The sequence below is a fragment of the Geotrypetes seraphini genome, chromosome 2 (genome assembly GCF_902459505.1).
Source record: "Geotrypetes seraphini chromosome 2, aGeoSer1.1, whole genome shotgun sequence".
NCBI classification, from domain to species: Eukaryota; Metazoa; Chordata; class Amphibia; order Gymnophiona; family Dermophiidae; genus Geotrypetes; species Geotrypetes seraphini.
In genome coordinates, this window is record NC_047085.1 from 346,607,815 (window position 1) to 346,624,882 (window position 17,068).

General features: G+C 44.5%; 1 protein-coding gene across 11 annotated transcripts in view; it reads right to left on the bottom strand.

Moving 5' to 3' along the window:
- The window catches only part of ARPP21 (cAMP regulated phosphoprotein 21), a 643,283-nt gene that overhangs the window by 599,836 nt on the left and 26,379 nt on the right, over window positions 1-17,068 (bottom strand). The window lies entirely within an intron of this gene.

The window sequence follows — 17,068 nt, forward strand, 5'->3', positions numbered from 1 at the left end:
AACCTGTACCCTTTTGGTCACCTTCTTCTGGAACGTCTCAAATCTTTTTATGTCCTTGGAGAGATATGGCCTCAAAAAATGAACATAATACTGTACTCCAAATGAGGCCACCACCTTTCTTCAGTCTAGATCAGGGGTCTCAAAGTCCCTCCTTGAGGGCTGCAATCCAGTCGGGTTTTCAGGATTTCCCCAATGAATATGGATGAGATCTATGTGCATGCACTGCTTTCAATGCATATTCATTGGGGAAATCCTGAAAACCTGAAAGGATTGCGGCCCTCAAGGAGGGACTTTCAGATCCCTGGACTAGATTTTTCTGGCTACAGCCACCATGTCACATTATTTTGCTGCCTTGTGATCCTCCGACACTATCAACCCAAAGGCTTTCTCCTGAACCCATGCACATGAATCTCTTAGCCCCTAGCACATACTGCTGTTTTGGATTTTAACACTCCAAGTGCATCACATTTTTACCCCTGACACAGCTTTGGCGAAACAAGTGGCCCCCCCATATTAGGTTTCTCATCTGGTGCTGATTGGACTCCATGCATGCATTGAAGACTTTTCAGTTAAGTTATATTTGTTAGATGTAAAATGATATGTTTACTTGTGTTTCAGACCATTCCTTCCAGTAGTGTTTTGTTGTCTTTTGCACTTATACTGACTTGTGGTGACTTTGTTGATATATTGTGACCATTCATATTTTTGTGTTGGAGGGGGTTTTTTTTGTTGTTTTTTTTAATGCAGTTTGCCTTTTTTTTCTCTCCATCTGCAATATATTTTGTACTAGTGACAGGGAGTGAACCTGTGATAATATCTGCTGTAGTCCCCGTTAAAACTTTGGGCTCCTTTTACAAAGCCGCGCTAGCGGTTTTATTGCACGCACCAGATCAGCGCATGCTATAGCGTGCGCTAGCCGGAAATCTACCGCCTGCTCAAAAGGAGGCGGTAGCAGCTAGTGCACACGGCAATTTAGTACGTGCTATTCCGGGTATTAAGGCCCCAGCTCGGCTTTGTAAAAGGAGCCCTTTGTGTTGGAGGGGATGTTTAGCTTAGAGGCTATATTCCATGTTTTTTTCTTTATTGTGCTGGTTTGTTTTGCATTATATCCAGCTTTGTGTAGTGGTCACATGTATGCCAGCAAGTTGAGCAGGGAATTTTGAATTATTTGGTCATCATTATCATTGCTAATATCAACTGCATTAGAAATAAGTGCTGCCTAATTCATATTTACAACTTCATCATCATCTTTGTTGTTATATTCATGTCGTCTAGTTACAGAGAAGGCTTTTTACAAAATTGGAATCACTGTCTGTTTAAACAATTTTTTTAGCTGATGCCAAATTTGAATGTCTTTAAGAACTAATGCAAGAACATCAAATGTGTACGAAGTCTTCAATCTTTTTAAGACCAGACAAGAAGACTTCATCTCTAAAGGCTCTAGCAACCCAGCGGACAGTCACTCAAAATGTAAAATTTTACATGGGATGATCAACAGTCTGTTGTGGTAGAGACATATGTCTGTTCTCCAAGAATTACAACCAGCTTCAGCATCATCTCTGTTTCAAAGTGACTCGACTCATCACTATTCTGTTTGGCTGAAGACCAGTAACCAGTTCAGTAAACACAGACAGCAAAATTTAAGATGAGATGAGGGTTGCATTAGCAAAATCCTTTTCCAGTTTTCGCTGCTTCATTTGGTTTACTGAGGAATTGTCATTTACATCTCACTTCTTTTATTTTTAACTTTAAGCATTAGAGCTAAGTTAAAGTAGAACAAATTGGTAAAATTATTACTTCAGTAAAAGTAACATATTTTCTATACTTCTTTACAAGTAAATTTGACACTTTTGCTTAAATACAGTAACAAGTTACTTTTACTTACCCCCCCCCTTTTTTTTTTTTTTTTACAAAACCGTGAAAACAGTTTTTAGTGCAGGCCAGCGCAAATGCTCTGTGCTGCTCCCAACGCTTATAGGAACAGCGCAGAGCATTCAGCACGCTAGCTGGCGCTAAAAAACACTTTTGCAACACTGATTATTGAAACTGACCAGGGCCAGTGTTTGACAAGTAGGGACCTAAGGTAGAAATTTCAGAGTGAGACCCAAAGCTCGCCAGCAGTCTATACTTTCTTCATCTTCAGGCAAGCCTGAAGGCCCACAATGTTACTAAGCTTGATAGTAATATCAAAGGGGCTGTACTCATCTATAAAAACAAATGCCTGCCATTAGGTATCTAGATTGGTGTGCCTAGCCGATCTAGGCATCTAACAATGTTTTAATTGGTTCAATCAGCACTGTTAATTGAACAGCGTCATTAAAAAAACCAATTAAAATCCAATTTTAAAAACTACCTTTTGGATAGGTGCCTAACTTGGTAGGTATGTACACTGAGATGCCTACCAGCATATACCCATAACTACCCAAAAGTAGGCATGGTTAAGGGCAGGTTTTAATGTGGACTGTGCTGGTATATTAGGACCCTGGCCTAATATACCAGCACCTAAGTCTTGCAACTAACTCTGAATGACAAGCAGCGGCTAAAAAAAGCAAACAAGATGCCAAGAATTAATTTAAAAAAAGATGGTTAATAAGACTAAGAATGTTATAATGACTCTGTATTGCTCCATGGTGAGACCTCACCTAGAGTATTGTGTTGAATTCCAATCGCCTTATCTCAAAAGATATATAGCGGAACTATAAAGGGTCCAAAGAAAAGCGACCAAGATAATCAAGTTTCAAGTTTATTAGGTTTTTATATACCGCCTATCAAGGTTATCTAAGCGGTTTTACAATCAGGTACTCAAGCATTTTCCCTATCTGTCCCGGTGGGCTCACAATCTATCTAACGTACCTGGGGCTATGGAGGACTGAGTGACTTGCCCAGGGTCACAAGGGGATGGCACTTCTCCCGTATGAGGAAAGACTAAAGATATTAGGGCTCTTCAGCTTGGAAAAGAGATGGCTGAGGGGAGATATCATTGAAGTCTACAAAATCCTGAGTGGTGTAGAATGGATACAAGTGGATCGATTTTTACTCCATCAAAAATTACAAAGACTAGGAGACACTCAATGAAGTATCAGGGAAATACTTTCAAAACCAATAGGTGGAAATATTTATCTCAGAGAATAGTTAAGCTCTAGAATGCATTGCCAGAGGTTGTAGTAAGAGCAATTAATGTAGTTATTTTTAAGAAAGGTTTGGACAATTTTCTAGAGGAAAAGTCTATAGCTGTTATTGAGCCACTGTTTGCCCTGGAGCATGGAATGTTGCTACTATTTGGGTTTTTGCCAGGTACTAGTGACCTGGAATGGCCACTATGAAGAGAGACTACTGGGCTAGAAGAGCCATTGGTCTGACCCAGTAAGTCTATTCTCATGTTGTTATGTAGGTGCAATTCCCCAAGGCACCTACCAATTAGACACTGTATATAGAATCAGGCCCAAACTGGTGAACCAAAAGATTGGCCCCCTAACAAAGCCATGTCTACCAAAGGTTTTTTAAACTCCACCCCTTAGTGTGACACTAAAATGTCTGCTGATGTTTAAATGGTCTTCCACATAGCCTGTCCTATTTCCAGCTTCCATAACGATCCCACCAGTCTGTAGTCTATTCCCACCACAGCTCAAATAATGGTCTGGGCTTTTAGAGTGACAGCCAAGAGATGCAAGGAAGGTATGACGTACCCATCCCCGCAGGACTTCAATTTCCCCGTGAGTTTTGTCACTGTCCCATTCCTGTAAGCTCTGCCTTAACTGTACAAGCTTCAAACACTTTTGATTTTAAAGTGTTGGAGGCTTGGGCAGATGAGGGCGGAGCTTGCAGGAATGGGGCAGGGACAGGAAAGGAAATCATGGGGACGGGACAGGAAAATGAGTTCCCGCTAGGATGGGGAAAAATTTGTCCCCGTGTCATTCTCTATCTCAAACCCAAGGTCTCGAAAATGGCATCAGAACGCGCTGCCACAACAACTCGGTAAAACCGGGCAAAAGTATGAAGAAAGGATCAAGAAGCTGCTCCGCAAAATTTATCAGGATGAATCGCGTAAGACTTTCCCCCACAACGCAGCCACCCATCCAATCAAAAGGGCTTTAAGCGAGATCAGCTGCTGCATGCCACGGATGAAATGACCATTCTAATCCATCGAGTACTTGGATGCCGACCTACCACGGTAAAGTGATCAGACAGCCTGGACTCAATAGTCCTTTCTAAATAAAAGAGCAAGACCCTCTGGTCGTCTAAATCAAGATAAGATCTGATCTTTGCACTCTGAACCTGTTGGATGAAAATGCAGGCAACCTAACCACCTGGTGGACTTGGAAAGCCAAGACCACCTTCGGCAAGAAGGAAGGTACAGCCCAGAGGAAAACACCTGCATTCATAATAAGGAGAAAGGGTTCCCTGCACGAAAGAGCATAAGCTCTAAAACACACCATGCTGAGACAAAGGTGTCTGAGAAAAAAAAAGTGTCTTGATGTTAGGTCCAGAAGAAATTCATCCTTTAGTGCAGTGTTTTTCAACCGCTGTTCCACGGCACACTAGTGTGCCGCGAGATGTTGCCTGGTGTGCCGCAGGGCCGCCATCAGGGCAGTACTACCAGTCCTGCATTCAGGGGCCCGGAGCTGACAGGGGGCCCGGGCTCCCCCAGGGTCCTAGGCAGTGTTCTAAGGCAGGGGCGCCAGTAGCTCGCCAAGCAAAGTGAGTCGATCACCCAGGACTCACTTTGTCTTGGCGATCTAATCTATCGAGCCGATAAGTCTTCTTCTCCCCGACGTCAATTCTGCAGTCGGAGAGGAAGTTCGGGCCAGCCAATCGCTGCCTGGCTGGGCGGAACTTCCTCTCCGATTGCAGAATTGACGTCAGGGAGAGCATGCGTCGGCGTCGGCTTTGGGGCCTGTTATCCATTGGTGGGTCCTGTTCCCCGATGGCAGCGGCAGTGGCAGTGGCTTGGGGAACGGCAGGGAGAAAGAAAGAAAGGGGGCAGGCAGGGAAACAGAAGGAAAGAAGAGAAACAGAAAAAAAGAAAGAAAGGTCAGGGAGAGAGGAAGAAAAAGTTGGGGGAGGGAATGAGGTGTGGAGGAGAGAAAGCATACAGGCTGATAGAAGGGAAGAAAGATTGGATGCACAGTCAGAAGAAAGTGCAACCAGAAATCACCAGACAAGGTAGGAAAAATGATTTTATTTTAAATTTAGCAAAGTGGAAGCAGTATTACCACAGTTTTCAAAGGAATTTGCCCAAATAACTTAATAGTTAACTGGGTAAATTCCAAGAGATGAAAACTTCCCTTCACTTACTATGCACAGTTCTGAATTTATATCTGCTGTCTATATTTTACAATATGGTCCCCTTTTACTAAACCGCAATAGTGGTTTTTAGCGCAGGGAGCCTATGAGCGTCAAGAGCAGCGCTGGGCATTCAGCGCAGCTCCCTGCGCTAAAAACTGCTATTGTGGTTTAATAAAAAGGATGGAGGGTATATTTGTCTATTTTTGTATGGTTGTTACTGAGGTGGACAATGCATAGAGTCATCTGCCTTGACCTCTTTGAAAAAAAACCCAGAATAGGAATGATAATTAACATTTTCTCAGCGTATAGTGTGTTTTGTGTTTTTTAATTTTATTATTGGTAGATCATTTTGACTTGGTCATTTTAAAGTAGCTCACAAGCTCAAAAATTTGGGCACCTCTGAGCTACAGCGTTGAAACTGTGTATTTCTATTTTATCCCCCCTTTTACAAAACTGTGGAGCATTTTTTAGCGCCAGCCGTGGTGGTAGCAGCTCTGATGCTCAGAATTCTATGAGTGTCAGGGCTGTTACCACTGTGGCTAAAATCCACACTACAGTTTTGTAAAAGGGTGAGGGGTTAGTTTGTGATGACATATTCCATACTAGGCGAAGGTGTTTCTGTGTTCTGTGTGTTTGAAAGACATGGTTTTCTGTTAGGATTGATGGTGTAGGATTGATCTGTGCTGGTCTGGCTTGTTTAGTTTTACAGAGCTGTCATCTGGAGCTGTCATCCGCCGGCTCATCGGGGATCGATCAGAAGAGTGCTGAGTGTGACGGACAGCGGCTATCTGGAGGAGACAAGCGCAGTAAGTCCCGAGTGACAGTGAGATACTGCAGTGATGGACAAGTTTTTGAAAAGGAAAGAACTAGACTCTGAACAAAATTTGGAGCCAGATGAGAGCCCAAGTATGAGTGGGGGTCAAAAGAAAGCAAAGATGGTTAGCGCAAGCAAATTCTCTGGCGCAAAGCAATATAGCGAAAGCTATATTTCAGTTGGATTTACTTTCACTGGAGATGCAAACAAACCAACTCCACTGTCCGTGGTGTGTGGTGAAAAGCTAGCTAACAGTGCTATGGTCCCAAGCAAACTTAAACGCCATCTCCAAACGAAACACCCTTCGCTTCAAAACAAGAATGCGGACTATTTTGTTCGCCTGCGTGACAACACGGAGAAACAGGCAACTTTCATGAGAAAAACCACAAAGGTAAATGAAAGAGTTCTTAAAGCTAGCTATCAAGTTGCTGAACTTATAGCCAAGTCAAAAAAAGTCGCACACTGTGGCAGAGACATTAATACTTCCTGCCTGCAAAGCTATTGTAGAGGAGATGCTCGGACCTGAAGCAGCTAAGGAAATAGCCAAAGTCCCTCTCTCAGACAACACAATTTCCAGACGTATTAATGACATGTCTGCAGACATCGAAAGTGTGGTTTGGAAAAGATCCGTATCAGTGAGAAAATTGCATTGCAACTTGACGAGTCTACTGATATCAGTGGACATGCTCAACTCTTGGCCAATGTGCGTTTTGTTGATGGTGATGCAATTAGAGAAAACTTCTTTTTTGCAAGGCATTGCCAGAAAAAACAACAGGAGAAGAAATTTTTCGGGTCACAATCATAATACCTTGAAAAAGGAGGACTTAAGTGGGAAAACTGCACAAGTGTCTGTCCGGTGGTTGTCACGTGGCAAGGTCTTGGTTCGTGTGATGAGCTGCGGGAGGAACTTAAAGTGTTTTCTGACAAATGAAGAGGTCAGATTACGCAAAGCAGCTTGCAAGTGATGAGTGGTGTGCAAGGCTGGCATACCTGGCAGATATATTTATCATCTGAATGAACTGAACACACGAATGCAAGGCCTAAGTGAAAAACCTGCTTACAAGTACAGATAAAATAAAGTGGATTGCCGTTCAAAGGGTGCAACTCTGGCATCAACACGTGGTAAAGGGGCAATCTTGAAATGTTCACACTCACCAAGCAATGGCAAGGTAGTCACACTGCTGCACTAGTGTGAGATAATAGTTAAACATTTAAAAACACTTGAGAGAAGTTGTCATTAATTTCTCTATCAGTCCTCCACTGAATCCTTGACTGGTTAGAGACCTTATAGCTCAGCATCAGTTGGTGGAAAGGACATGACTTTACAGGAGCAGGAGAAACTAACTGAACTGAGGACAAAATCGTGTTTCAAGCTAAGATTTGCTGATCTATACCTTTGACAGATTTGGTTTGATACCGCTAAGGAGTTACCCCTTCTGGCAAACAAAGCTATTTTGACATTGCTCCCATTTTCCACTACAGATCTTTGATGAGATTAGCTTTTCAAGCATGATGCTATAAAAGACCAAATACAGAGAGAGACTGAGAGCTGTTGACGAAGAGCTACGTGTGTGTCTTTCTTCGATTCAGCCAGAATATCAGCTTTGTGTTCAGCCAAACAGGAGGCCCAGGTTTACGCACTGAATAAAGTATTTTATAATTTTTTAACTATTCTGTTTACTTAATATTTCATAATAAAGTAATTATAAAAATACTTTATTTGTGTTTATTTGATTCCTATTCAAGAGAATTACTTTATATATAGTCAATATAGGCACAGAGTTAAATTTTTAAACATTTTCTAATGGTGGTGTGCCTCGTGATTTTTTCATGAAACAAGTGTAGCCATTTGCCCAAAAAAAGGTTGAAAAACACTGCTTTAGTTGGTTCAAAAGAGTCTCATCAAGGCCCTGCAAAACGATAAGATGCAGGAAGGGGAAAGGAAGACGACAGGGGAAGATGCAGATGAAGTGCCCCCTTCATACATCTGGTCACATCTGAAGAGTATAAGCGAACTAGCGCCTCTATTGCTCTAAACATGAAAAAACCTGCAATCTGAACAGTTCAGGGAGGCCACTGTGCCAAACTTTGTCTAAAACCTCCAGAAGGAAAGTCCAGGACTGATCTAACTAGAAGACTTCTCAGGCTTCACCTGATCTTTCCAGGCTTTACCTGATCCTTCCAGGCTTTGCAGAAAGAAGCCATAGGAGTAGGATTACTTTGAAGGCAAAAAGAGTCAAGAGAACTACCTCTGAATTACCCACATCATCAAGGCTGAGTGCTGTAGAGGCCAGACCGTAAGACCAAAAACACAGTGGGTCTCCATGGACATACCGTCCTGACTGAAAAAGGAGCTGGAGCTTCTCGTCTCGCTAAAGACGTAACGAAAGCCGCATACCACAGGGCAGCAAGGTCAATCTGGAGCTAATAGAGGCACCAGACCATGATACGTCGCTTCCGGCAAATGACAGACCAAACCAGAGGCTATAGAGGGATCATAAAGGAACTAATTAGCCAACCATGGCCAAACTAAGGCATCCAGTTCTCTGCCAAAGCCAACAAGACCCTCTGGGGCAAATCCCAGCTCTTGTAAGATCAGATAGAACACCTCCTGCGAGAGTGACCATGCTCCCGAGATCAGGAACTGTCAGCCGATGAAGACTGTTGGAACATTGATGACTCTGGCTCCATGAGCCGCCGAGAAATACAGAAGATGTGCTTTTGCCCAGTGGAATGCCGCCGATCTTTCTGGCCCGAGAGAGAGCGCATTAGCGCTCCCTCGTGATGTACATACACCAGTGCCATGGAATTAAAGAACTTGCACTACTGGTCTTTCTGAAAGGGCTGCATAGCAAGTAGTGCCAGCTAAATTTCCCGAAGCTCCAGATGACAGGTCAACCAACGCTGCTGACCAGGAGATCACTGCCCCCACTTGAGCACATACCGCAGTGCAAGCCATCCACTCGGAAATCTGAAGAAGCCAGCACTGGTCGAGAGCCACCCCCTGAAGCCACCAGCTAAAAATTGCAGCTCACTGGTTGCATCCAGGGGAGCGTAATCTGAAGGGGGAAACTCAAAGGAGCTTGAGTACCTGATTGTAAAACCGCTTAGATAACCTTGATAGGCGGTATATAAAATCCTAATAAACTTAAAACTTGATCATCAAGATAGGAGGTACTCCCGTCAAGGGTGCATGAGCACTCTGGCCCAGGGCATCGCTCCAATGAGGCTACCTGAGACCCCAGAACCTGCAGATAAAATCAGGCTGAGCCAGACAGTCCAAGAGAATTCTGATCTGTTGATGAAGGTTATATCCATTTTCCCTGAGAGGAAACACATGACCCTATCTGGAAATGAGAAGTCCCAGAAACTCCAGGGACTGAGAGGACTCCAAGCATCTCTTCCTGAACTTGTTAATGCCTGCAGCAGAGACACTATCATTCTCACCGCACCTTCGTGTACTTCCTTGAATCTAATGTGTTACAGGATCCAAGGCAACATGGCTTTACAAAAGGTAAATCGTGCCAAACGAACCTGATTGAATTTTTTGATTGGGTAACCAGAGAGCTGCATCGAGGACATATGCTAGATGTAATTTACTTAGATTTCAGCAAAGCCTTTGATGCAGTTCCTCATAGGAGGCTGTTGAACAAACCTGAAGGGCTGAAGTTAGGACCCAAAGTGTGAACTGGGTTAGAAACTGGCTGTCGGACAGACGCCAGAGGATGGTGGTAAATTGAAGTCGCTCAGAGGAAGGAAAAGTGAGTAGTGGAGTCCCTCAGGGTTCGGTGCTGGGGCCAATCCTGTTCAATATGTTTATGAGTGACATTGCTGAAGGGTTAGAAGGAAAAGTGTGCCTTTTTGCAGATGATACCAAGATCCGAAGAGGGAGTGGAAAATATGAAAAAGGATCTGCAAAAGTTAGAGGAATGGTCTAATTGCCTGGCAACTAAAAATTCAAATGCAAAGAAATGCAGAGTAATGCATTTGGGGATTAATAATCGGAAGGAACCGTATATGCTGGGAGGAGAGAAGCTGATATGCACGGACGGGGAGAGAGACCTTGGGGTGATAGTGTCTAAAGATCTAAAGGTGAAAAAACAGTGTGACAAGGCAGTGGCTGCTGCCAGAAGGATGCTGGGCTGTATAAAGAGAGGCGTAGCCAGTAGAAGGAAGAAAGTGTTGATGCCCCTGTACAGGTCATTGGTAAGGCCCCACTTGGAGTATTGTGTTCAGTTTTGGAGACCGTATCTGGCGAAGGACGTAAGAAGACTTGAAGCGGTCCAGAGGAGGGCGACGAAAATAATAGGAAGCTTGTGCCAGAAGACGTATGAGAAGAGACTGGAAGCCCTGAATATGTATACCCTAGAGGAAAGGAGAGATAGGGGAGATATGATTCAGACGTTCAAATACTTGAAGGGTATTAACATAGAACATAATCTTTTCCAGAGAAAGGAAAATGGTAAAACCAGAGGACATAATTTGAGGTTGAGGGGTGGTAGATTCAAAGGCAATGTTAGGAAATTCTACTTTACGGAGAGGGTGGTGGATGCCTGGAATGTGCTCCCGAGAGAGGTGGTAGAGAGTAAAACTGTGACTGAGTTCAAAGAAGCGTGGGATGAACACAGAGGATCTAGAATCGGAAAATAATATTAAAAATTGAACTAAGGCCAGTACTGGGCAGACTTGCACGGTCTGTGTCTGTATATTGTAAAAATTATGGAGGGATTGGTACACACCCAACTGATGGATTATCTGGATCAGTTCTCTCTCCTACATAAAACTCAATCCGATTTTAGACCGTTATTCAGTACTGAAACAGTAATTGCGGCTATTTTAGACAATCTGCGCCTACTGTTTAGTAAGGGCCTTAATGCCCTGGTTATGCAATTCGATATGAGTTATGCCTTTGATCTAGTAGACCACGGGAAACTGCTGCAATGCCTAGACGCCATTGGTATCAGGGACGAGGTGCTGAATTGGTTCCATGGCTTCCTTATGTCCCTCACTTATCAAGTACGTTTTAATTATGAACTTTCAGATACCTGGAGCAAACCATCCGGTGTTCCACAAGGGTCTCCGCTATCTCCATTGCTCTTCAACGTTCACATGTCCTCACTAGGCACGCAGCTAACCCAGTTAGGGATAAAACTATTTAGTTATGCAGATGATTTTACGATCATCATCCCATTCGTTAATTCAATCTCTGAAACTATTCCTAAAGCTTCAGAAGCCATAAACGTGATGGAGCACTGGATGACAACCTTTAGGCTCAAACCTAATTCAGAAAAGACAACTTTCTTTGTTGCTTCGCCACATCCACTTGACACCAAATCACCACTATATATCAATAATCTTAATTACCCTATCCAACCTACCATAAAGATACTAGGTGTAACTTTGGATCAGTGGCTAACCATGAGAGACCAGGTGGACTCCTTGATCAGAAAGGGATTTTTCACTCTCTGGAAACTCAGATCCATTAAAGCTTATTTCGATACAGCGGCATTCAGAACCCTAGTCCAATCCCTCGTACTGAGTCTACTTGACTACTGTAACATCGTCTATTGAGCAATTTCCGAAAAGAACATGCAGCGTTTACAATTGATGCAAAATGCAGCGGTCAAACTGATCTTTAGGCTGAGGAAGTTTAACCACGTGACACCCTACTACCGGCAGCTGCATTGGCTGCCAATGGAGGCGCGCGTAAAGTTTAAATTTGCCTGCTTCTGCTTCAAAGCACTACACGGACTTGCCCCTAAATATATAACTGACCTTTTCATCTTCTCAGCCAACAGACACAAGAGAAGCTCACATTCCAACTTCGTTTCCCCCCCAGTGAGAGGTTGTAAACTGAAAAAACACCATGAACATCTTCTCTCGCACCAAGCAGCATCATGGGGTAAAGACCTAGAACAATTGCTTTAGCCCACTACTTATGAGGAATTTAGGAAACATTTGAAAACACACCTGTTTCTAAAGTATCTAGACAACTGATCCTCTCTTCTCTCTCCCCTCTATAGCGATTAACTTGTTCTATTGATCACTCTCTCCTCAAAAATGGATTTCCTGTCCTATTAACCCTCTTTCTTCCTCCCCTCTTAAAGTCAATTTGTACCTTTGCTTAATCTTTGTAAACCGCATAGAACTTCACGGTATTGCGGTATATAAGCTGCTGTTATTATTATTTTTATTATTATTATTATATGGACATTTGGTGGAGGATGGGCTTGGGAGGGCTTCAATGGCTGGGAGGGTGTAGATGGGCTGCAGTAGGTTTTAATGGAGACAACGGCAGTAGGAACCCAAGCACGGTACCGGGTGGAGCTTTGGATTCTTGCCCAGAAATAGCTGAAAAGAAAAAATTTAAAAAGATTTGAATTGAATCGGGTTGGGCAGACTGGATGGACCATTCGGGTCTTTATCTGCCATCGTCTACTATGCTACTATGTTCGTACACTCAACAAGACAGAGCCCGGATCACCCGCTGTCCCAGGAAGAGTGAACTTGGATCCAACTACAATCACTTTGACAAAAGCTGCCCCAACTACAATCACTTTGATAAAAGAGCAGGAGCCGTTGCGAGGCCCAAGGGGCAGAGCAGCGAACTAGAAATGCTGTTGCAGAGCATAGAAACACAGAAACTTGCAACTCTGGGCAGATTGAAATATGGAGGAAACCTCTGTGAGAGCCAAGGACACTAGAAACTCCCCTAGGGACAGCAGCTAGCACCGTGTACTTTGTTGTCCATTTGGACAAAGGGAATTTGCAATAAGTGGGTGACCGACTGAAAATCTAGGCATGAGGAAGCAGCAAGAGTATCCATCTAAGCTCCCATTTGTGGACTGGAACAGGTTCCAGCATCCCAAAGACTAAGAGGCGTTGCAGAATAGCACAGATCCTGTTGAGGTTGATTTGCCAGAGTCCAGAAACCAAGCCAGAGGAGGGCAAAGGAAGACTAATAAGCGTCTGATGGGGATACTCTTGTGGGATCTTTAAGGGAGTAAATTCAGGGGGGGGGGATACTTGGAATGGGCAGACTTGGTGGGCTATAGCCCTTTTCTGCCGCTTTTTTCTATGTTTCTATGTTTCTAAAGTCGAATCCACTCCTGGCAAACTGAAGAAGACAACCTGCGAGGGACAAAGTCACACCTGACCCCTGGCGACATTGGCGCTTTCTTCTTTTTTTTTTTGGAAGGCATAGCCACTGCCCAGAAATCTGAGGACGCCTGGAATTGGAACTGTGGAAACATGGGCATAGCCCTTGGAATGTTTCTAGGAGGAAAAAAAACATAGTATCTCTCACGACACCTGGGGGAGGAACGAAGAGAACTACGATCCCCTCCTGAAGTTCAGTGAAACTGGTCCACAGGGAGCAACATAGGGTGGCGTTCACAACACCTGAGTAGAGGACATCCAGACCTATACCCAACAAGAATCTGGCCCTTAAAAAGGCAGCCGCTAAAAGTGGTCCTCAAGGTAGCATCCTCATCCAAAGATGAATCCAAGGAGGTTGGCGCTAAGACACTGCACCAGAACAGAACATAGAAACATAGAAATAGACAGCAGATAAGGGCCACGGCCAATCTAGTCTGCCCACCCCAATGACCCTCTTCTACCTTTCTCTGTGAATAGATCCCACGTGTCTATCCCATTTGGCCTTAAAATCAGGCACGCTGCTGGCCTCAATAACCTGAAGTTGAAGACTATTCCAGCGATCAACCACCCTTTCAGTGAAAAAGAATTTCCTGGTGTCCCCGTGCAGTTTCCCGCCCCTGATTTTCCACGGATGCCCCCTTGTTGCCGCGGGACCCTTGAAAAAGAAGATATCTTCTTCCACCTCGACGCAGCCCGTGAGATACTTGAATGTCTCGATCATGTCACCCCTCTCTCTGCGTTCCTCGAGTGAGTACAGCTGCAACTTATCCAGCCGTTCCTCATACGGGAGATCCTTGAGTCCCGAGACCATCCGGGTGGCCATTCTCTGGACCGACTCCAGTCTCAGCACATCCTTACGGTAATGTGGCCTCCAGAATTGCACACAGTATTCCAGGTGGGGCCTCACCATGGATCTATACAATGGCATAATGACTTCAGGCTTACGGCTGACGAAACTCCTGCGTATGCAACCTAAGATTTGCCTTGCCTTGGATGAAGCTTGCTCCACTTGATTGGCAGTCTTCATGTTCTCACTGACGATCACCCCTAAGTCTCGTTCTGCTTCAGTTCTTGTTAGGATATCGCCATTAAGGGTGTAAGTCTTGCATGGATTTTGGCTGCCCAGGTGCATGACTTTGCATTTTTTGGCATTGAAGCTGAGTTGCCAGGAGCTAGACCAGCGCTCCAGTAGGAGTAGGTCGTGTATCATGTTGTCGGACATTGAATTTATGTCTGTTGTGCTTTTGCCCACTAAATTGCTTAGTTTGGCGTCATCGGCGAATAATGTTATTTTATCTCGCAGCCCTTCTGCCAAGTCTCTTATAAAGATGTTGAATAGGATCGGGGCCAGGACCAAGCTCTGCGGCACTCCACTGATTACCTCCGTCATTTCGGAGGGGGTACCGTTCACCACTACCCTCTGAAGCCTACCTCCAAGCCAGTTCCCAACCCATTTCGTCAATGTGTCGCCCAATCCTATAGAACTCATCTTGCTCAGCAACCTGCGGTGTGGTACGCTATCGAATGCTTTACTGAAGTCCAGGTATATGATGTCCAGGGACTCCCCAACATCCAGCTTCGTCACCCAGTCAAAGAAGCTGATCAGATTGGATTGGCAGGATCTCCCCTTAGTAAATCCATGTTGACGGGGATCCCGTAGATTCTCCTCGTTCAGGATCGTATCCAATTGGCGTTTGATTAGAGTTTCCATTAGTTTGCACACTATTGATGTGAGACTCACCGGTCTGTAGTTTGCTGTCTCCATCTTGGAGCCTTTCTTGTGGAGTGGAACGTACTAAGAACTCAAATGAGATCATAAAGGGTGCCTCCACACCAACCAGCACCAGCAGAGGACAGGCATGCACCTTCACAGAGGATACATTGTGCAGGCTGGAATGACAGGCACGCGCCATAAAGGAAGTATCCACCACCACTCGGCTACTTGAGGATGCTGGAAAGGAATAGTTTGTAACAACATCCATCCTGTGATCTTGAGCATCCTGAAATCTCATTCCCCCCATCACTAGGGGGGGGGGCTACATGCTGGTAAACTTGCACCAAGGTGGAATCTACCTCAGGCTGTTCAGACCTGCCAAAAAATCAGGATTCAGGAGATCAAGCATAGATATAGTGTTAGCAGATCGGAAAAGTTTTCCAGAGATCAGTGTTCTGAAATTAGACCAAGGAGCTGTGGCCTGAATGGAAAAAGGCACAGAGGAACAGACCAAGACCGAATCCAGAGAATGAGAAGGTAGAAAATCCAAATGGAGCTCTTTCAGATCATCAGCCATAAAGAGGCGGAAAGAAGCCCATTGAAAATGTGAAGAAGAATCAGCCCCTCCAAATCTGGATACTTAGGGTGGCCGAGAAGATCTCTGGCAAAGGCATCTGCCAAAGCAAAATTAAATACAGTGGTAGGAGGCAGAAGAATCATAAAATTTACATGGCAACTACTGCAATCAATGTCTGGCATGGCCAGACAAGAAAGCTCCTGAACAGGGAGCTTTGCCACAGATGCCATAGACCAAAAAGGCCCCAAGCGCTCGCCAGCTGCGTCAAACGAGTGGGGTCTGAGGATAAGCTGTTCAGAGAAGCTGAATAAAATCCACTGAAAAGACCCACTCCACAACCATTGCAAGGCCCTGTTGAGGTACATGCATCTCGTCAAAAGAGTCCCCAGACTCAGAACATAGGCATACTGCCCCATACTCCAGTACGGCCCCGGGTGAGATTTTCTTTAGAAGGCATGGACCCAGTCCAGCTCCCCAGTAAAGGATACAGAGGAGGTGAAATCTGCAGCTCCCACCCCTTCCCACAGCACACTATGGCATGCAGTACAAAATTGCTGATCAAGCACCCACTCGGCACAATCAATGTCCACATCCAATAGATTAGGGGCTGGGGAGTCCATCCCAATTGATTTGGAGTCAATTTAAGCGGTTTTTGAGACAGAAAGAGAAGTTAAAAAAAAAAAAAAAGATTGATTTTAAAATCCAAGTTGGCTGCCGTCACAAAAAACAACAAAAACACCAAAAATAAACAAAAACTGAAAATTAAAAATATAGCTATTTGGGGGTCTGGGGAGCTAGGGGACCTGAACCCTACTCATAGAAACTGTGAGAAACTGAGTTTAAATTGATCCACAAGCCACCCCCGAAGTTCCTATAGGAAATAATAGAGGTACTCAGTCTCTGTAGTCCTGTCAGCGTTTTAAAGCAGCTAAGTGGAGAAAAAAGTACTTTCTGCCTCAGAAACAGCTCCAAATGCACAGAATTGAAGATCTTTGGACTACCAGCTGGCCAGAGACCAATTACAACCTCCTCCCCCTCCCCCCGGATTTTCTTCCATACAGTCGGGAGCGGAAAAGGTAGTCTGCGCCTTGAAACACAGATGGGTTTCTGTCCAGACACACACAGCCTGCACTAGAAACCTGTGACAGAGTCACTGGCCAGCAGATTCCCACGGGAAGGGACCCCAGGTACTTGAAGAAGGTGGCACACAGCAGGCTGCCTCCACAAATCCACCAGAGTTTCTCTGTGAAGCTTCAGTCCAGCACCATAGGACTGCATCCTTTTCTCTGTCAGGGGACCACCGGGGAGGGGTCTCAAGGCACTGAAGTCAGGAAAATGAACGTTAAACAAAAAAATAAGAAACAGATGCAGGGCAACTGCAAAAGACTTCTGCACGGACTGCTTGCAGAAATTGAAACTGGGATTGTTTACTAACTCTCAGGTTAAGGGGGTGGAGCATGTGTTCAGAAAAAATGTGGATTTCTGCAACACCCGGATTGCGGGTTGGAATTGAACACCT